This window comes from Protopterus annectens, chromosome 6.part0, assembly GCF_019279795.1.
Source record: "Protopterus annectens isolate FY-2018-M chromosome 6.part0, PAN1.0, whole genome shotgun sequence".
Lineage (NCBI taxonomy): Eukaryota > Metazoa > Chordata > Ceratodontiformes > Protopteridae > Protopterus > Protopterus annectens.
In genome coordinates, this window is record NC_056737.1 from 354,662,442 (window position 1) to 354,680,281 (window position 17,840).

The following is a 17,840-nucleotide window of genomic DNA, read 5'->3' on the forward strand; positions in this document are numbered from 1 at the left end:
TTTGAAATTCAGTGAAATGAGTTTTCGGTGAATCAAAGTATACCCAATACAACCAATATATATATATATATATATATATATATATATATATATATATATATATATATATATATACTGAAAGTAGTTGAGAGATTAGTTTAGTTTGATTTAAAGAGAAAACAAATGACATATTGTATAGGTAAACAGGAGGTAAACAGGGAAAATAATAGCTACAATAGACACCAGGTATATCTTTTTAAAATGTTTAGGATAAAAGGCCAGAATGAGGGTTTATGAATGATTTTTTGGCATTAGTATCAGTTGGAGATAGCAATTGTTAGAAATGTGTTAAGAGAGGTGGAGGTTTAGTAAAAAAAAAAAAAAAGGGGTGGGCTAACAATATATACAAGCCGAGGTTTTTCATGCCATGTGCCTTTAGTAAAGGATGTTGAGTTTGGGAGTAAGTGGATGATGGTGAAGAAAATTACATTTTGTGATAATGATAATTAAATATGTAAAATGCAATAAAAATCATAAAAGAAAAAAATTAACAATTCAGTATTATACTTCTTGGAGGTAAGGCTAAATGCAAGATTATAATAAAACAATCAAACATTGGTTATTATTTTAAGTGTACCTGTGTATGTATGTATGTGTGTGTGTGTGTGTGTGTGTGTGTGTGTGTGTGTGTGTGTGTGTCTGTCTGTCTGTCTTGGGATTTGGCATATGTTTGTACTATGTAACATTTGCTTTTGCTGTCTGAGAAATTCCCAGGTTCTTTTCTAAGACTTACAAGATATTAATGGATGTTCCGGTAGTATAACTGAAGCTTACTGAAACAAAGCTGGAGAAGGCTTACCTATACTGTGCTGCTAGCTATTCTGACTGTAGCCTTTTGCACAATTTAATGTCACTATGAGTTTTAATGTAATGTGCTGTAAAGTGTTAAACAGCAGTGTGCTTTTGACGGGTTTCTTGCCCTTTTCTCTACTGTGGTGTTTTGGTGGAGTTGGTACATATCATTTAGAGAGGTGTGGGGGTGGAGCCCCCAACAAGGGCATTAAGGGAGGCTTGCCCCTGCATTTTTTTTCTTAGTGTTTTTGATTGACAGCTTTCAAAATTTATCTTTCAGAAAGCCATCAATCAAATTACTATGCTTTGACAAGTCTTGGGGTAAGATTATGGAGAACCTGTTTGTTCTTTCCAGTTCTATTCTATTCTACCTATCCACTTCGTGTATAAACTGCTTATTTCTCATTCCTTCCCAGTGTTCTTCCCAGTCATAGCTATTAGATAAGCATTAAGGTATAAGAAGATGCTGGTAGTTATTATGGTAACTATGTCTAGGCTTATGTCAAGGCACAAAGCTAACTCAGGAAGAGGTGAGCATGCCTCATATATAAGAATCAGTATAACTATCTTGCAATGAGGAAGACATGCTTTCAGGCACCATTTCTGAAGGGCAAAGAGCAGTTAGAGCTGATATTACAGTGTACACACAATCTTTGCCTGTGACACCCTTGCCAGTTCCACTTGATGCTTCTACACTACAAGTGAGACCATAAGAAGACAGGAAATTACAAACCTAAGTTGTTTTTTTTATCTTTTTGTCTTTATCAGTAAAGCTACCCCATCTTGCATGTGGCACTCTAATATTATGCACTTGGATTTTTACCCAGCTGGTGTAATGAATGCATGTTGCCATTAAACATTGTCACGGATGCATTCTTTACTATTAGATCTGTCTGTACATGGTCTGGTAAAAACAAAGTGGCAGCATGTGTTTTTCAGAACTCAGTGGATAGCAGTTACAGTAATCATTTCAAACTATTTCTGGGATTAGTGATAAAGGAACCGCAGGGGATCGTGCTTCAGGCTGAACCATGTGACTCCTCACCATTATTCTAACTGTCTGCAAAACTGGAAGAACATCAACATCTGCTGGTAAGTCCCTGAAAGTAATTGACTGGAACAGCACTGTGTAAGTTACCAGCAGTTCTTACCACTATCTGAAATTAGACTAAATGGAGATTTTATTCCAGAAACATCAAAAAAACCCACTATCATTCTAAATAATGATCACTGACAGGGTCAGATAATTGTTTACTGTAATATCAGCAGAGTGAGTAATTAACTCATTACTTTAATAAAATGCAGATGTTTGCACATTAAATCAGAAATCCTTGCCATAGAATGTGACCCTTAAGTGGGAATTAATGTGTGCATCTGACTCAGAAAACATGAACTGTTTGTGCCATGCTATTGGAGAGCTGAGAAGGAAGGAAGGGTGCTAAACTGACATATAAATTGCTTTCCTTGGCAAAGTCAAAATAACTGTCAGGATATGAATTACTTACAGAAACTGTAAATCTTAACGCTGAATGTTAAATACGGCAATTATCAACATTATGCTTGTCTGCATACCATAAATACGGTAATTGTGGTAACAGTTCTCATTTATCAGCCATTTCAAAGTAACCCTACTATTTGTTTATTCCTTTCTGTACTTCTCCAGAAGGGGCTTTCTCAGTGATACATGTCTGTTTCTAAATGCATTGATATAATGTAATTGGCTATTAGAACATGATTAACAAATAGGTATTTCTTGAAAATTTCTTTAGAACTGTATATAATTTGAAGACCACCCAACTGCACCAAACTATGTTTCTGAATAGGTACATTCTTTGCAGGCTTTTAGCCATATGATGTAACAGAAATTCGGTTATACTTCATAGTGTGTTGCAATATTGCATTGCCTTTACAGTTTAAGACAAAATGTATTTGAGTGATTCACTAACTCCCCTCCCCCAATTCCACTGTTTAGAATTGTACCTGCTGATACATTGTTCTGTCAAATATTCAGAAATGTTTTTGTTTTACTTTATATCAAATAAATTATCTACAGTTTGTTTGTGTCTTTCGGCTTTTCCCGGTTAGGGGTCGCCACAGCGGAACTTCGGTCCGCTAATGATTGGCAGTAGAGTTTTACGTGCTGACTTGCCGGGCCTAACGCACAACCTTCAACGAAGGAATGCCCGTTCACGCATGTTGCCACACAGAAGATGCTCTAATTAAGAATCGAACGGGCAACGTCTAACTGTGAGGCGACAATGCTACCACAGCACAAATAAATTATCTACAGTAATCAAGGATAATACTTGGAGACATTAATCAAGGATAATACTTGGAGACATTAGTCATGATAGGGTCTGTGTTTTACATGCGCATACAAGAGTATTTATTTTATTTATTTTATTTTACATTTGTTGACCGGGCTAGTCTAATTGGATATATGTCCATTTTCAGTAGAGGCCCGGGGAGATAAGCTCCAAGCATGAACAGTAACAGAGTTAACAATATGTAACAAAGACATGTATAAAAACATTACTGAGGTAGCATTGGTTAAATGAAAAATATAATAATAAAATTATGGACTATAGACATTATACTAAAGGTTAAGCTAAATAAAAAAAAAAAATATTGTTCTACACACAAAAGTAGATATTAGCAAAACAGAGTAAGATCCTTGTATTTGTATGCTTAATATAAAAAAGAGAAATAAGTAGGTTTGGAGGCATAGGTTAGGGAGTGGGGAAAGGGGTTTGAGCAGGAGGGGCAGAGGATTTCAGTCTGGGTTAGTAGAAGGACAGAGCCACTGGGTTTTAAGATGTTCTCTAATATGTTTTTTGAAAAGAGAAGTAGAAGCTAGGGTAGACAGTTCAGGAGGGAGCAGATTCCAGTTTTTACCTGAAGTATTAGAGAAAAGGAAGTCACCAGCTTTGTTGTTTGATTTGATCGAGGATGCCAGAAGTTTAGTGGCAGAACATAGTGTAGCTAGATTTTTATATGGTGAAATTATATCAGTGAGGATAGAGGTATTATTGGGGTAGTACAGGATCATTTGAGTGATAAGTAACTGTTTACAGAGTATATGGTTCTGTAGTTCTAGTCATCCTAGTTGTTTAAGGTTAAGGCAGTGGTGAGTTTTAAAGGAAGAGCATGTGATGAATCTTACTATGCTATTATAACAGGTGGAAAGTTTGGAGAGGTTGTTTTTTGATAGGTTAGTACAAATGGCGGAAGCGTAGAAGAGGATAGAAATGAGGTGGGTCTGGGCAATAGTTTTCCTGGCTGAAGAGGTAAGGAAGGTTTCAATTCTATTGAGAGTCCCAAGTTTTTTGTTAACAGACTTTATGGTGGAGTTAATATGGACATCGTAGTTAAGCCGATTATCAATTGTAACACCTAGTAGATGGGTGGTAGCATCTGGGATTATGTGGTACCGTTATTAGAGGTTATAGAGAAGAATGGATTGGGTGATTTATGAGTTGGAGTAAAAAGCAGTAGTTTTGTTTTCTTGGGATTAAGGAGGAGGCAGTGTTGCATAAACCAGTTTTTGACATTTTGGAATACAGTTTGGGTAAGTGACTGGAGGGAGGCTAGGTTGTTAGCAGTACATATTAAGATTGGGTCATCTGCATATTGAATGCAGGTAGCTTGGGGTATGTTGAAGTGAAGGTCGTTAATAAATAAGGAAAAAAGAAGGGGTCCTAAGATAGAGCCTTGTAGGACTCCAATATTAACTGGAAGTAATGACGACAGATTGTTATCCCAAAGTACTGCTTGTTGTCTGTTTGTAAGGTATCCCTTAAACCATTGTAATGCTTGTGGATTCAGAGAATAGGAATTTAATTTGTTTAGAAGTAAGTTATGGTTGACCATGTCAAAGGCTTTTGACAAGTCAATAAATAGTGCAGAGGAGAAGGAGTTATTGTTATGATTTTTATTTATAGAGTCAGTGAAGGATAGAAGGGCAGTTGTAGTACTGTGGAATGGTCTAAAGCCATGTTGGCAATTTGCTAGTAGGTTATTTTGTAGTAGGTGGTTAAGTAGTTGTTTATGAATACATTTTTCCATTATCTTAGATAATGGGGAGAGTAAGGCAATAGGTCAAAAGTTTGAAAGCTCAGTAGAAGATCCACCTTTATGAAGACAGATGATGTGGGATACTTTCCAGATGGTAGGAATTTTACCTTCAGAAATAGTTCTGTTAATAAGGATAGATATGGGGTAGTGTATAGCTTTTGCTGCAATTTGTAGGTATTCAGATGGGAGACGGTCAGCTGATGGGGAACAAGGTTTCAGTTTTTTAAGTAGTTTATAGATTAGAGATGTACTTACAGGTTGTAGGTGAAAGGTAGGAGTGGAAGACTTGGAGGTATTTGTCAGGGAAGTGGAAGAGAGAGGTAGAGAATTGGTTAGGGTTTGTATGGCTTTTGTAAAGTAGTTGTTAAAGGCATTAGGGATCTGGTTGGAATTATCATGGTTGAAACTGGATGGGAGAGGAGTAGTAGAGTGTCCTGGCTGAAGAAGTTTGTTTATTCCTGACCAAAATTTTTGTGGGGTTTGTTGACTGGATTGTTGGAGGTGAAGGTAGAAGTCTTTTTTGTCTCTAAGAGTGTCTTTTTTGGTAGCATTTCTTAATTGTTTAAAGCGGATATGATCAGATGGACATTTGGTAGTTCTCCATTTAGCCCAGAATTTGTTTTTAAGGAGCATTTTTTGCTTAGTTTGTTTAGTTAGCCATGGAGCATTTTTTGTTCTTATTCTAGTAGAGCGATAAGGTACATGGTAGTCCAGGATTTGAAGAAAGTTAGTGTTGAAGTAGGTCACAGCCTCATCAAGTTCAAGATGGGTTAGTGGTGACCAGTCACATGCTTGCAATTCATTTAGGAAGCTATCTGGATTAAAGTTTTTTTTGAGCGGTAAGTTTTGAGATTATGAGTTGTTGAGATATGAAGTTTTTGTCTTGTAATATAGGTAAGCATATGGTCGCTAATATTGTCAGGGAGGGTACCTGGAGTATAGTTGCTAGGTTGGTTATTGATAAGGATCCAGTCAAGAGTAGATTCTTTCCTGCTAGGTTTGTGGATTCTAGTAGGAGTGGTTATTAATTGAGAGAATCCAAAGAGATTAATGTGGTTAGTAGGGTTCTGGGTACTGCAGGTGAACCAGTCAATGTTAAAGTCACCTAGTACAATGGTCTCCTGGGGTAGTTGGGTAGATAGGTAACTAAGTATGTTTTCAAGGGTATTAGTATTGTTACCAGGGGGTAGAGACATACAAATTAGGTAGATCGATTTGGAGTTGTTGATTTCAAATTTGATAGACAGTGCTTCAGATTTGGTGTCAAGTGATGGAAGCACATTAAAGAGGTAAATTTGGAGATTAGATTTATAGGCAATGGCTATGCCTCCTCCTTTTTTGTTTATACGGTCATGTCTAAGATTATATCCTGGAGGGGTAATTTCCTGGTCTAGGGTAGATGGTTTTAGCCAGGTTTCTGTGAGACATAGAATATCAAATGAGTACAAATCAAGGAGTGCATGTAGGTGGGAAATTTTATTGTTAATACTTCTAATATTCAGGTGAGCTATTAGGAGGGAGTTAGGTGTTTTAGCTATTGTAGAGGTTTTAGGTACAGTGACATTATTAAGGTTATTGCTAATGTCATTAGTGGGGCCAGGGTTTGGATGAATATCACTGTCTAGGAGGAGGTGATGTTGGTTATAGTATAGAAATTTAAAGATTTTGTTGAAATTATTAAAATTCTTTTTAATAGTGAAATAAGTCATGTGGGTTGTTCTGTGATATTTTGGTAGTATATAATTAGAGGTACTGGTTATGTTACTGTGGATAAGGGTATATATGAAAATAATGGTTATGTACAGATAGAGTAAGATTTTCAAAGAAGGTGAGTGAATAAGGTATAGTAAGAGAGGCTATTACTGTGGTTAAGAGTAGTGTATGTGCAAAAATAGTTTTGTGTGTTGGAGCCATGGTATTGAGTTAATATGTGGTGCGGTTAGCTTGAGTGTGTGTGTGAGTTGGAAGAAATGGAAGAGAAAGTTACACTAGATAGAGTAGGGTTTGTAATAATCAAAAAGATATAAGTGGAGGTTGAGAAGGAGGTGGATTTGGGAAGTAGCTAGTATTGAGGATGGTTAGGATAGGTGAGGCAGTGGTACTTGAGAGAAGTAATTAAGACTAATAAGGAGAGATAGTGATGGGGGAGTGGCCTAGTGATGAGACTGTTTGTGATAGGTTAGAAAAAAGGGGAGTGTTTTTTTAAGTATAGGTTTACGACTACTGCGGGTGGGTGGGAATAGGGGGTAGGGTAGGGGAGCGGAGTGAGCCCGCAGGGCGAACGGAGTGGGGCAGATCAAAGTAAGGTAAAAGCAGTGAGATAAAACAATCAGTAAGGTGGAAGGTAAGATCAGGAGTCAATAAGTAGATGGCAGATGTTGTGAGTGTGAGGAAGGGGGAAATACAAACAGAGAGAGGGGAAGCTTGGGAGAATAAAGGTTAACCTGGGAGTAGTGAAGGCAGAGAGGAGGGTTAGATACAGGGTATATAGGGACTATGCAGGAGTTGGGTACAAGGTTAAAAAGGACTATGGAAGACGGTGGTAAAAGGAGAAAAGTGCAACAAGCATGAAAAGGTTAAAGTATGAGGTAGGAATAGTAATAATGAAACTTAGAGGTGAGTAAAGACTGCCATCTACTGGTCAAAGTCTGAAAGTACCCAGTAAGGAGATTGCAGCAGTTAGATGCAAATGAAACTAAAAGTAATGGAGTAGGGGGAGGTAAGAGGGTTCTTGGAAAGAAGCTTGGGGGCTACAGAGTCTTAGAGTCAGGCAGAGAGCACAAGAGTAGTAGACAGGGGGGGGCATGGCTGCTGGCAGATATGGCAGTTTAACAAGTACACCTAGGATGTGTAGTGGACTAGTATATGCATAAAGTATAGGGAGAAAATAAAATTACTTTGTGACATACAATCTTAGGCTTTTGTCCAAGGACATTTAGATTACACAAGTGAGGAGATACCCAGGCAGGTATAGGTAGGTGGATACTGCTGGTCTTTGGTGTCCGATAGGGCACAGTTGGTAGTGGATAAGGTGAATATAATAGGTTTGCACAGCTAGAGAGAAATAAAAATAAAGGGAGGAGAAGGTTTAAAATAACACTAGAAACAACAAGGGAGACTTTTCATTATCAGTACAGACTTAACAGAACTAAAAAGAAAACTGGGTCAAATATTAATCATCAGCACCAGGAGGAAATAACATCATATAAAAGGTCAAAATATTTTGTTTTAGAAAACAATCAATAACAAGATCAAAAACAGGATTTAAAAAACAACAATGCATAGGTCAAAAGCACAGGAGCAATCTCCTAATTGCATATGAGTATGTCACTCAACTATCTGTACTACAGCAGCTGTACTTAGTTATGTAATTAAGATAAGACAATATATAGTATAAAATATAAGCTTGAAACATAGGATAAACTAAACTAAATTACAGTTAAAACTCGGTAGCCAGAATTCAAAGAACAGTAAAAACAATCAGATATCTTTCAGCGGTTACAGTCAACACATTTACAGTTGATATTAACTGAACAGTGAGGTCCACTTATTAGCTCAATTACCGCATTATGTAAAGGACATGTCTATTTAATGCTGCTATAAGAATCAATTACGCTGCTACTATCTCAGGTCCAAGGATAGCAGTAAGGCTTCAGCTAAGGCAGTGATTAGTATTTTACCTTCATTAAATAATTTATGGAGCCAGGAAATGCACCCAGTTCCGTATTATGTGAGCTACACAGGCATCTCAGTCGCGCCTATCTGTAGGAACAAGGTATCTGGGAGAACAAACTCTGTAGCATCCAGATAATTTAGTGCTGCTGTAGCTGTATTTTAGTTCATATAGGTGAAAAAAGTACGAGTGTACCTAATATTTAAGCCTTTTAGTGAGTGCCATAGACGCCGTTGTGAACAGCGAAGTCATACTTTCAATATTTAATAGTAATGCACCACTGTTATAGCTTGAATGCTCAAAAAGGTAATCCGGTCTATTCCAGGTCCTTGAAATCCCTGCTAAAAGCAAACCTTTAGATTCTAAGTGGTGTTGTATGTCTTAGGAGTTAAGAGTCAGACGTTGCACCAGAGAGAATAAACATTCGTGATTCTGTAGGACAAGTATGTTAAAGATTGCCAGCTACAGCAGAGTAAGTGGCTCAGTTCCCATTAAAGTGCACTAAATCCAATTTATACTTAATAACGCAATACAGTCAAATATACCTTTGTGCTTGTACTGGTGTGGTAGGACAAATACTTTTAGCTTGGTTGAAGTCTAGTGTGCCGGGCGCTTTGCGAACTATAAGGTATTGCAGGGGAACAAGAGTAGTTGTCCGCCAAATACGGGCATGCACTCTAAAAGCTAGATAGTAGGGAGTTAAAGGCACTAAGGCTTTCACTATAAGAAAAAAATTAGACAGATCTGGTTAAAAGCTGGTTGGGCGAGTCAGAAATAAATCAAGGAACTAACTAGTGTTTCACGACCCAATTCAGGCAAAGCGGAGTTTTTCAAATCATTTCCTACGCAAGAATTATGACAGACGTTAGAATGGCAGGTTACCACTTTGGTCACAATTGCACATGATTTGTCAGAACAGAAAGGATTCAAGGGCTTGTCAAATAGGTGTTTTGGGGAATACAAGCCAGGTAACATACATATGCTACTATTTGGTCTTTATTTTTGTACAGGTTACAGGGAGAGGATAGGAACAGATGTAATTTGTACAAGTTGTTTTACATAATGATTGAATTCAAGACAGAATAATTTTACAAACTACATTAAGGTGTAACTCACTTTGGTATATGTTATAATCTACTATGGGTCTATTTCACTTTGTCAGAAAAACCTGTTTGTCGAATAACTTTTTGTAGAACCCTATTCGTCGAAGTCTTAATCCATTGAATGTTAATTTAAGTGATTTTTTTTTTCCCAGGAGAAAAAAAAAAACATGTGGCCAACCAAATGAGCATTATAAAATTCACGAAATTTAAAACCCTCCCAGGTGGGGGGCTGCACCTCCTTCACCACCCAAACTAAATATACCAACTCTGAGATCACACTATAGGTGGGAAAAGGGCAAATTCTCAATGATGGCCAAACATTCAATGGATTAAAGCTTCGATGAATAGTAGTTGACAAAAAGGTATATGACAAATAGTTTTTTCGACAAAGTGAAGTAGATCCATCATATGCTAGGATGAGGCATGATTCCAGTGAGCACAGATTTGAGAAGCTAGAAAGGGAGGTTATGTGTAATAAAAGCAGGTTTTAGTATAAAAAATTAGACTTTCTTCTCCTAAGATGCATATCCTGGGAAAGTATAAAATTATGTATAGTAAAGCTAATAAAAAGAAAGGAAGTTTAATATTATTACATCAGATCTCAAAAGTGGAGGGGCAGCAGGAAAGGGGCAAGGCCAGTGAGATGGTACAGTATACCTGCTTCACAGATATCCCAGCAGAAGGGTTTGGCTGTGTGTGTCACTGCTGTAATAAAGAAGGAGAGACAATATCTGAAATATTGGCCCTTATTCTGAAAGTACACATGTCAGTGTGACAACACAGCACGAAAACCTTTCATGAAGGTTTCATGAAGGTACAATCAAAACTGTCCAATGATTTGTTTCTCAACCTGCTACTAAAATGTGGAGCTCCTGAGCTGCTAAAATGAAATGTAGTGGAAAAGAAGCTGATAGGAGTCGCACTCTACTTACATAACTTATATAGGGTTCCTATTAGATGACCGAAGACGCATTCTATCGAATGCGTCTTGGTCGAACTTAAAACAACGAAAAGGCAAAATAGTGAAGTGGCTTTTAAGTGAATCCTTTCCCACGGAAAGAATTTGCTTGGCCGCTTCCATTACTTTGCCGTTTTCTGCACTATAGTGTGATGTTGGAGTTGGTATATTTAAGTGGGGGGGGTGTGGGGGGCAAAGCTTTGGAAAAAATCACTGTCCTGAGCTTTCGAAATTGTAAGCTTTTGCTTACATGGAGTCAATTATTCATCGTTCGCTTTTTTAAGCGTTCAATGATATAATATAGACCCCTTATATAGATAAGGCAGATATGATACTTTTGAGAAAATAATACACAGATTAGCAAGGGGATACAGCTGTGCTGTTATGTGTATAGTATAGGAGAGTCATGTATGTCAACTAATATAGGACTGTAAAAAATAATGTAACATCACCAATGAACAACATTTTCTCTTAAGGGTGTATTGAGATAAAAACAGACCTAGAATACCTTGAGTATTGGAAGACAGGTGCAATTGGCACTGTGTCAGGAATTAGATCAACCCCTCCACACACACACACACACACACACACACACACACACACGCACAAGTTAGGGCAGCTGCCACAACCATTAAAGTCTTTTATGTATATATCTCAGTGTGAATTATTTCCATATTTCCTTTCTTCAAGGAGGTTACTTTTTCGAAGATGAGGACAGCACAATGTTTGAATGACCTTGGAGTGTAGTACTATGCAACACTATATAGACAGTAGAATCCATAAAATACTAAATTATGGAATGAAAGAAACTGTGGATATTATCATACCATTTTTGGAACTCAGGAGTTCTTTGAAATGAGTTACTACTTTCCGAATCTGCTTGTGCATGATCAGTTCTTTGACACTGCTATGATATAATAGCACCTTGAACAACTATATCATTAAAAAAGTTAGGGAGCCTGTAATAAATGGAGCAACCCACTGCTGTATGAGAATGAAAACAAAAGGAGCTCTGTTCTGTTCTGTCTTCCTTTGACTGGGTTTAGAAGCATCTGATAGTGATAAATTAAAGATACAAATAAGCAGCAGATAAATAGTTAAATAATGAACACCCATATAGGTGGTCTAGGTGAGTGATACACATGCAGTACAAATTAGGAGCTGCAGAATTTGAACTTCTAAGGAGTTTCAACCTATTTTTGCCCTGAATGCATACAATCAAATCAACTCTCTACATCTAAGAGGGGAAAAAAGTCAAAATTAACATATATTTTATTGCAAACTATCCCGATGGCAATTTAATAAGTAGTGGTGGGTCTGCAGTAATGGACAGTAGGGTGTCGGCCATTAAAATAATGGTTAGTATTCCTGCTATGAAATTATCCAAATTTTCCAGTGATTACTTTATAAATTTAGTAACAAATTAATCAATGCAGCCAAACTGAAGAGGATCAGTGTCCTTATTTCCTGCATATAAAAGTAATGTACTCTTTAAATGTGCTTCAAAGTAAGCAGAACTTAATATGTTAACTGGACTTTATTTTACAATGAGTACAAAAAGTCCTTCCTTATTTGCAACATGTAGAAGAAACCTTTTCATTTTGCAATCAATGCACTTTCAGCAGCATGTCATCAGTTGCTAATTAACCAAAGACCTATCAATGAGCCTTATATTGGGAAGTCATTGGATGATGTGTGACTTGTGACAGAAGAGACATCACAAAATGGACATGCAGCATAAAGTGTCCCATTATTTAATGAAAGAGGGACATTCTAGCCCTTTTACACTAACTGCAAAATTAGTCTGAAGATGAATATCTGGTGGAAATGCTAAAAAATATGCAAAGATTTAGCAAAAAGTTAAAACAAAAACTCTCTCTGCATTGTATCATGGGAGAAGCCCTTGCTCTCAAAATAATTAAAGGACATTTCATGTTTTCACTTTCTTAGAAGTTCAGTGTTGTACCTAGATTAAGATTAGGGGCTCTTTTCTCAAAACTCTAAATGTATTTGTTTATTTATTTATTGAGCAGATAGTCTGATACAAGGATGACTTTTAGCCATGAACTGAGCCACACAGAAGAAGCATACATTTGCAATACAGTTTTAGACGACCAGTTAGGACATATAGAATGGAAGTAAATGGATGATACAGATCACAAGGTTTGTCACAGCATGCATAATGGTATACATACTGCCAAATACAAATGGAAATACTGCAAGGGTATAATGCATCAGAGTTCTGTAATCCCAGCCACTGAATGAAGATTACATGAAAGTAAATGTAATTTTATCGAAGAGTTGCCTTTTTCAAAAACTTTATCTCATGGATTCCTATTGCTTATGGGTACTGTGTTGACAGACCATGAAGGGTCAAAGATGAACTTGAACGAAGAAATGATCAGCACTTTTCTTGTTAATTATTGGCAATGATTCAGAGATTTATAACATTTTACTTATTTTTAATTTCTTCTCTACCTATTTTGTGCACAGAACAACTGTCATGTGACTTTGCTCATCACTGCACTCAAGAAATTGGTCATCATTTACACAGTCTCTCAGGAAACAACAGCATGTCAGTTAATGATGGGTAGGGAGGTACAGGGGATACTGGTGACACAATGATGGCTATTAGATCTGGTTCTTAAGTAATAGGGAGTGATAGTCCTTTCTTACTTTCTTTTACCTTGCAGTTATTCCCTATGGAGGGGATGAACCAAATGTAATGACACTGGGCTTGTGGAACCTTGTGTACTTCGGATGTACTGCACTGAGTGTGCCAGCTAAACCATTTCCAAGAACATGTTTGTTGATATTGTGCATTTGTAATTCCACCTCTATTATGAGTTGGTACTGCAGTACTGCATCCCATACCCTCTACTCAAAATGGAAGCATCAGTGACAGGTTGTTCATTCCAAATATTCTGGTACGTTCTAGCGGCCTTATCAAAACTATGGGAGGAGAGCTGCAGATCCAGCATTATGTGTGTGGCAGTGGGAAGTGGCAGCATGTGATACCATCCACACCTGTCCTACCTGCAACTTCATCATCTTTAACTATTCAATGACTGCCATAGTTTAGTCCCATTTATGGAAAAAATATAAATATTGCGAGGCAGGAAAGCTCTGGACCCAGCTACAACAAGGTCTGAGGTATATTTCTGTGGCTAGTATTTTCAAGCATGAAAAATCACCTTCACCTGAATTGGATAACCAGAAATCGTAATCATTTATCTGCTCATTACTCTTCTTACCCTCCACCTTTTGGCATTTTATTGTTTTATTATTTATAATTACTTGACTTATCTAACTTATTTAGGGCTATTGACTTCAAATTGTATATCCTTATTTTTGCGTTAATTATGTTACATGTATTCTGGTCTTTAACATTTGTTTCTATAATAAATATTTAAATGTTTATCATTTTTCACGACAGTTTTATATTGTTGTTACTTCAGCTCATTTGCTTTTTCCTGTCATCACTATGACATTGTTTGTTCAAAACCAATGTTCAGTTCATTTTTACCTGTATCATTCTTGTGAAAGCTTCTCCCATTACTTAACACCCCTACATGACCAAAGTACGTACTATCGGAAATATTTATCTTGGTTTGCTACTGGTATATGTCTGTCTGTAACTATTCTCTGTAATTATCTTGTCACTTATGAAATATTGACTGTAACTATTCTTTGTAATTAAGTTTACAGACAGTGATTTATTGATTTCTGATTGGCTCTTCTGACTATCATTATTATATGTATTGATGTGCTGTCTTTCTCTAGATATGCTTTGTTTTTTTGCTGATGTCTTGCATTATATTATTGTCTGTGAACAATACATTCTTCACTTATGGAGATGTTCTCTTCTCTGGCTCTACTGAAAATGGCTCTCCCAGTCAGACCATCCTGACTGATAAATGTAAATGAATGGATGATTGAATAAATAAATTAACAAACAAACAAACAAACCCCTGCATGCTGACTGCCTACAGCTCTTCTGCCACATCTGCTGACTTCTCTATATTCTATGAAAACGTTAGTTCTCAGAAGAGTGACTGGTCCATAACATCTGGTTTTCCTCTATAGAAAACTATGTGTTTGACACAAGAAAAGGTCTGTGTAAAACTCAGCACCTTCAACACCAGGGACATTGTTTATCTGAAATCTAGTCCAAGGGCTGCGGTGAGCACAACATGTGAGCAACTCATTTGAGAAGGTATCGGGGGTCTTTTACAGACTGAAATTAGTAAGTTATTAAATTAGCCAATCTGAATACACTTTTAGAAGTATACAAGCTGAGATGTTTCCTTGAGCATAGGTTCATAGTATATAACCATTTTAAAGTTAGCCAATTTTCTTTCGAATGTGAGAATCGAAACCTGTACCTTGCGTCTGTGAAGTAAACACGTTTACCATTATGTCAAAAGGAAAACAATCTTATTCTTTCTTTCTTCTTCTTTATATTGCTTATTCCTTCACTCCCCACCTAGTTTTCTATAGTCATCTTTTGGTGTGTTTATAGCAAAAAGAATATCAAAACATAAGACTATTAAAGATTTTATCCTCAGAATTGCATAATTTCTTTTTTTAGTTATTGATTTATTGACCTTTGCTTGCCATGAACGTCCAAGTGGGTCTTAGGTAACCATTTTCAGCAGAGGACCAGGGAGAAAAGATCCAGTACAATAAATTGCATAACACATTAAGTTTACAAAGCAATAGATAATAAAAGGAAAGATTACATTGTCTATACAATTATTATAGACCCTTATAAATACATTTTATAACAAAGATAGGCAGTCTATACTACAGCATATAAACTGAAGGCAGTGTAAAACATTTCAGATGGACAAAACAGTATAAATATATATAACTGCCTGTTGTCAAATAATAATATATTCAATGAGAAGTGCACAAGTGTGAGTTATGGCAAGAGGGAAAGTGTTTTGAAAAAAAAATGAGAAGTTAATATAAAAGAGTCTAGGGAGAACAGACTAGGTTTGCTAGAGTGATTCAGACTAAAGTAATTAAGCATGGAGAAATTAGTAGAGGGGAAAAATGTAGTTAAGAAAAAGAGTAAGACATGTTTTATTATTATTATTATTATTATTAATAATAAGCAATCAAAACAATGCTGATTTACCTTTAGCGGATGAAAAGGCATGTTTCTCCCAATGAGCATCTAAGCACAGGAATAAAAACAGAAGGATTAAAGATCACAAAAGCTGCACTGGAAGTAAGACTATTAAGAGACAGTGGATGGCACAGTGGTGCAGCGGTAGCATTGTTGCCTCACAGCAAAAGGTTCTCTGGTTTGATTCTCGGTGGGGCACCTTCTGTGTGGAGTCTGCATGTCCTCCCTGTGTTCGTGTGGGTTTCCTCCAGGTGCTCTTGTTTATAAGGACATGTGTCTGCAGCATTTCTCCCTGGGCCTCCACTGAAAATTGGCTTTGTTTGAAGTTGGACTTTCCCAGTAAACAGATGTTAAATAAATAAAGAGTGTTTTAGTTTCTGTGTGATTGTGTCATCTGTGGATATAAAAGACTAGGATGGCTCAAAGTGGTAACAAACAGAAATACACGTCATCACAAAACCTTGTAAAAATTCACGTGAACAGCAGTCAAAGTTAAAAAAAAAAATCAAGTGTTTGCTCAGGAGGCACTTCTTTACCTACTTCAGCCTTCTGCATGGGAGGTTGCTGCTTCTCTCTCTCTCTCTCTCTCTCTCTCTCTATATATATATATATATATATATATGTGTGTGTGTGTTCCGGGTTCCTATCACATCATCAAACTTTTACAAGTTCGAACCACATATGGTCGAGACCATACATTCGAATTTATAAAAGTTTGAGCATGCGAATGGAAATCTCCATAGGCGGAGGTTTCCATTATGTTCAATGTGGTGCAATCTCGGAATTGGTATATTTAAGTAGCGGGGGTGCAGTCCCCCACTTGGGAGGTGCAGGGGGGCTTGCCCTCCTGCTTATAACAGTTTATTTTGTTGTCCGTTGTTTTTTTTAGGTAGTCGAAGTTATGTAACTTCAAACATAATGGTTCGACCATTAGGTGTTCGAAGTTCCATAACTTCGACTATGTGATATAGACCTGTGTGTACCACCTCTAAGGAGAAATCCCTATGATACTATAATTTTAACATTCAGGTGCAAAAAACACTCACATATGTTATTGTTCTCACAAATAAGAAAGTTGTTTAGTAGTGTGTCAGAAACAAGACTGATACCTTATTTATCTGTTATTTTAAGGAACAGCTGAAAGGTTCATGTGGAATTTTAATATCACACCCCCCCCCACCCACCCACCATTGCCTGAGGATTTTGTTACAGTCTTGTGACTGAAAATTTGTAATGTAATAATAGCATTTTGACTTCCTAAGAACTATTGTCTAGCAGATATCACAGAGGGTTAAAGCTTTAAGCTGCTAAGAAGCTACATCCTCTGGTCCATAAACTGATTCTACCTGCCTTCTTTTGCCCGAGTGTGTGACACTGAGCAAGTCATTTAACTAGACAATACTCTTTGGCTAAATTTGAAAAAGCATACCATTTGAGTGATCCTCATTTTGAGTCTTAAAAAATCCATGTTCCTTGCAGTTTCACATTGAAGGGGCCTATCATATGTCCAATGTTAAGAATTTTTAACTCATATTTGTGGTAAATAATACTGAATCATAAGCACGAGAGCCATATGAAAAATGTCTATTTAGATCAGTGCCCTATCCCAGTTAACAAATACCAGCAAACAAACAAACGAATGAATGATGGCATGCACTTGTAGGTAAAATGTAACACTTTTGTAGAGTGAGCTTCACCAGGAGCAATTAGAGCTTTGCAGAATGTAAAGTTTGATGTGCTTCATATACTGTGAGACCATGTCTGCTACAGCATATTACACTAGAGATCTGCACAAACAAGTTTAGTCATGGCAAGCTTCACATTTCATAAGTGATTTGGAAATGATTTATTTCTTCTACTTCTCATGAAAATAATTAGGCTGTTCACCACAGTTTGCCTTGAAAGTGTGTGCATGTTTTAACTATGTATTTTAGTTCAATTCAGAGGACTGCTTAAGTAAAGAGTGCAGCTCTGTTTCGAACTGCCAACTCCACTAAATAGCAAAACAGAATACACAGCTGTTCCACTAAAAATAGTGCCTTATCCAGACCCCTCTTGCATGAAACA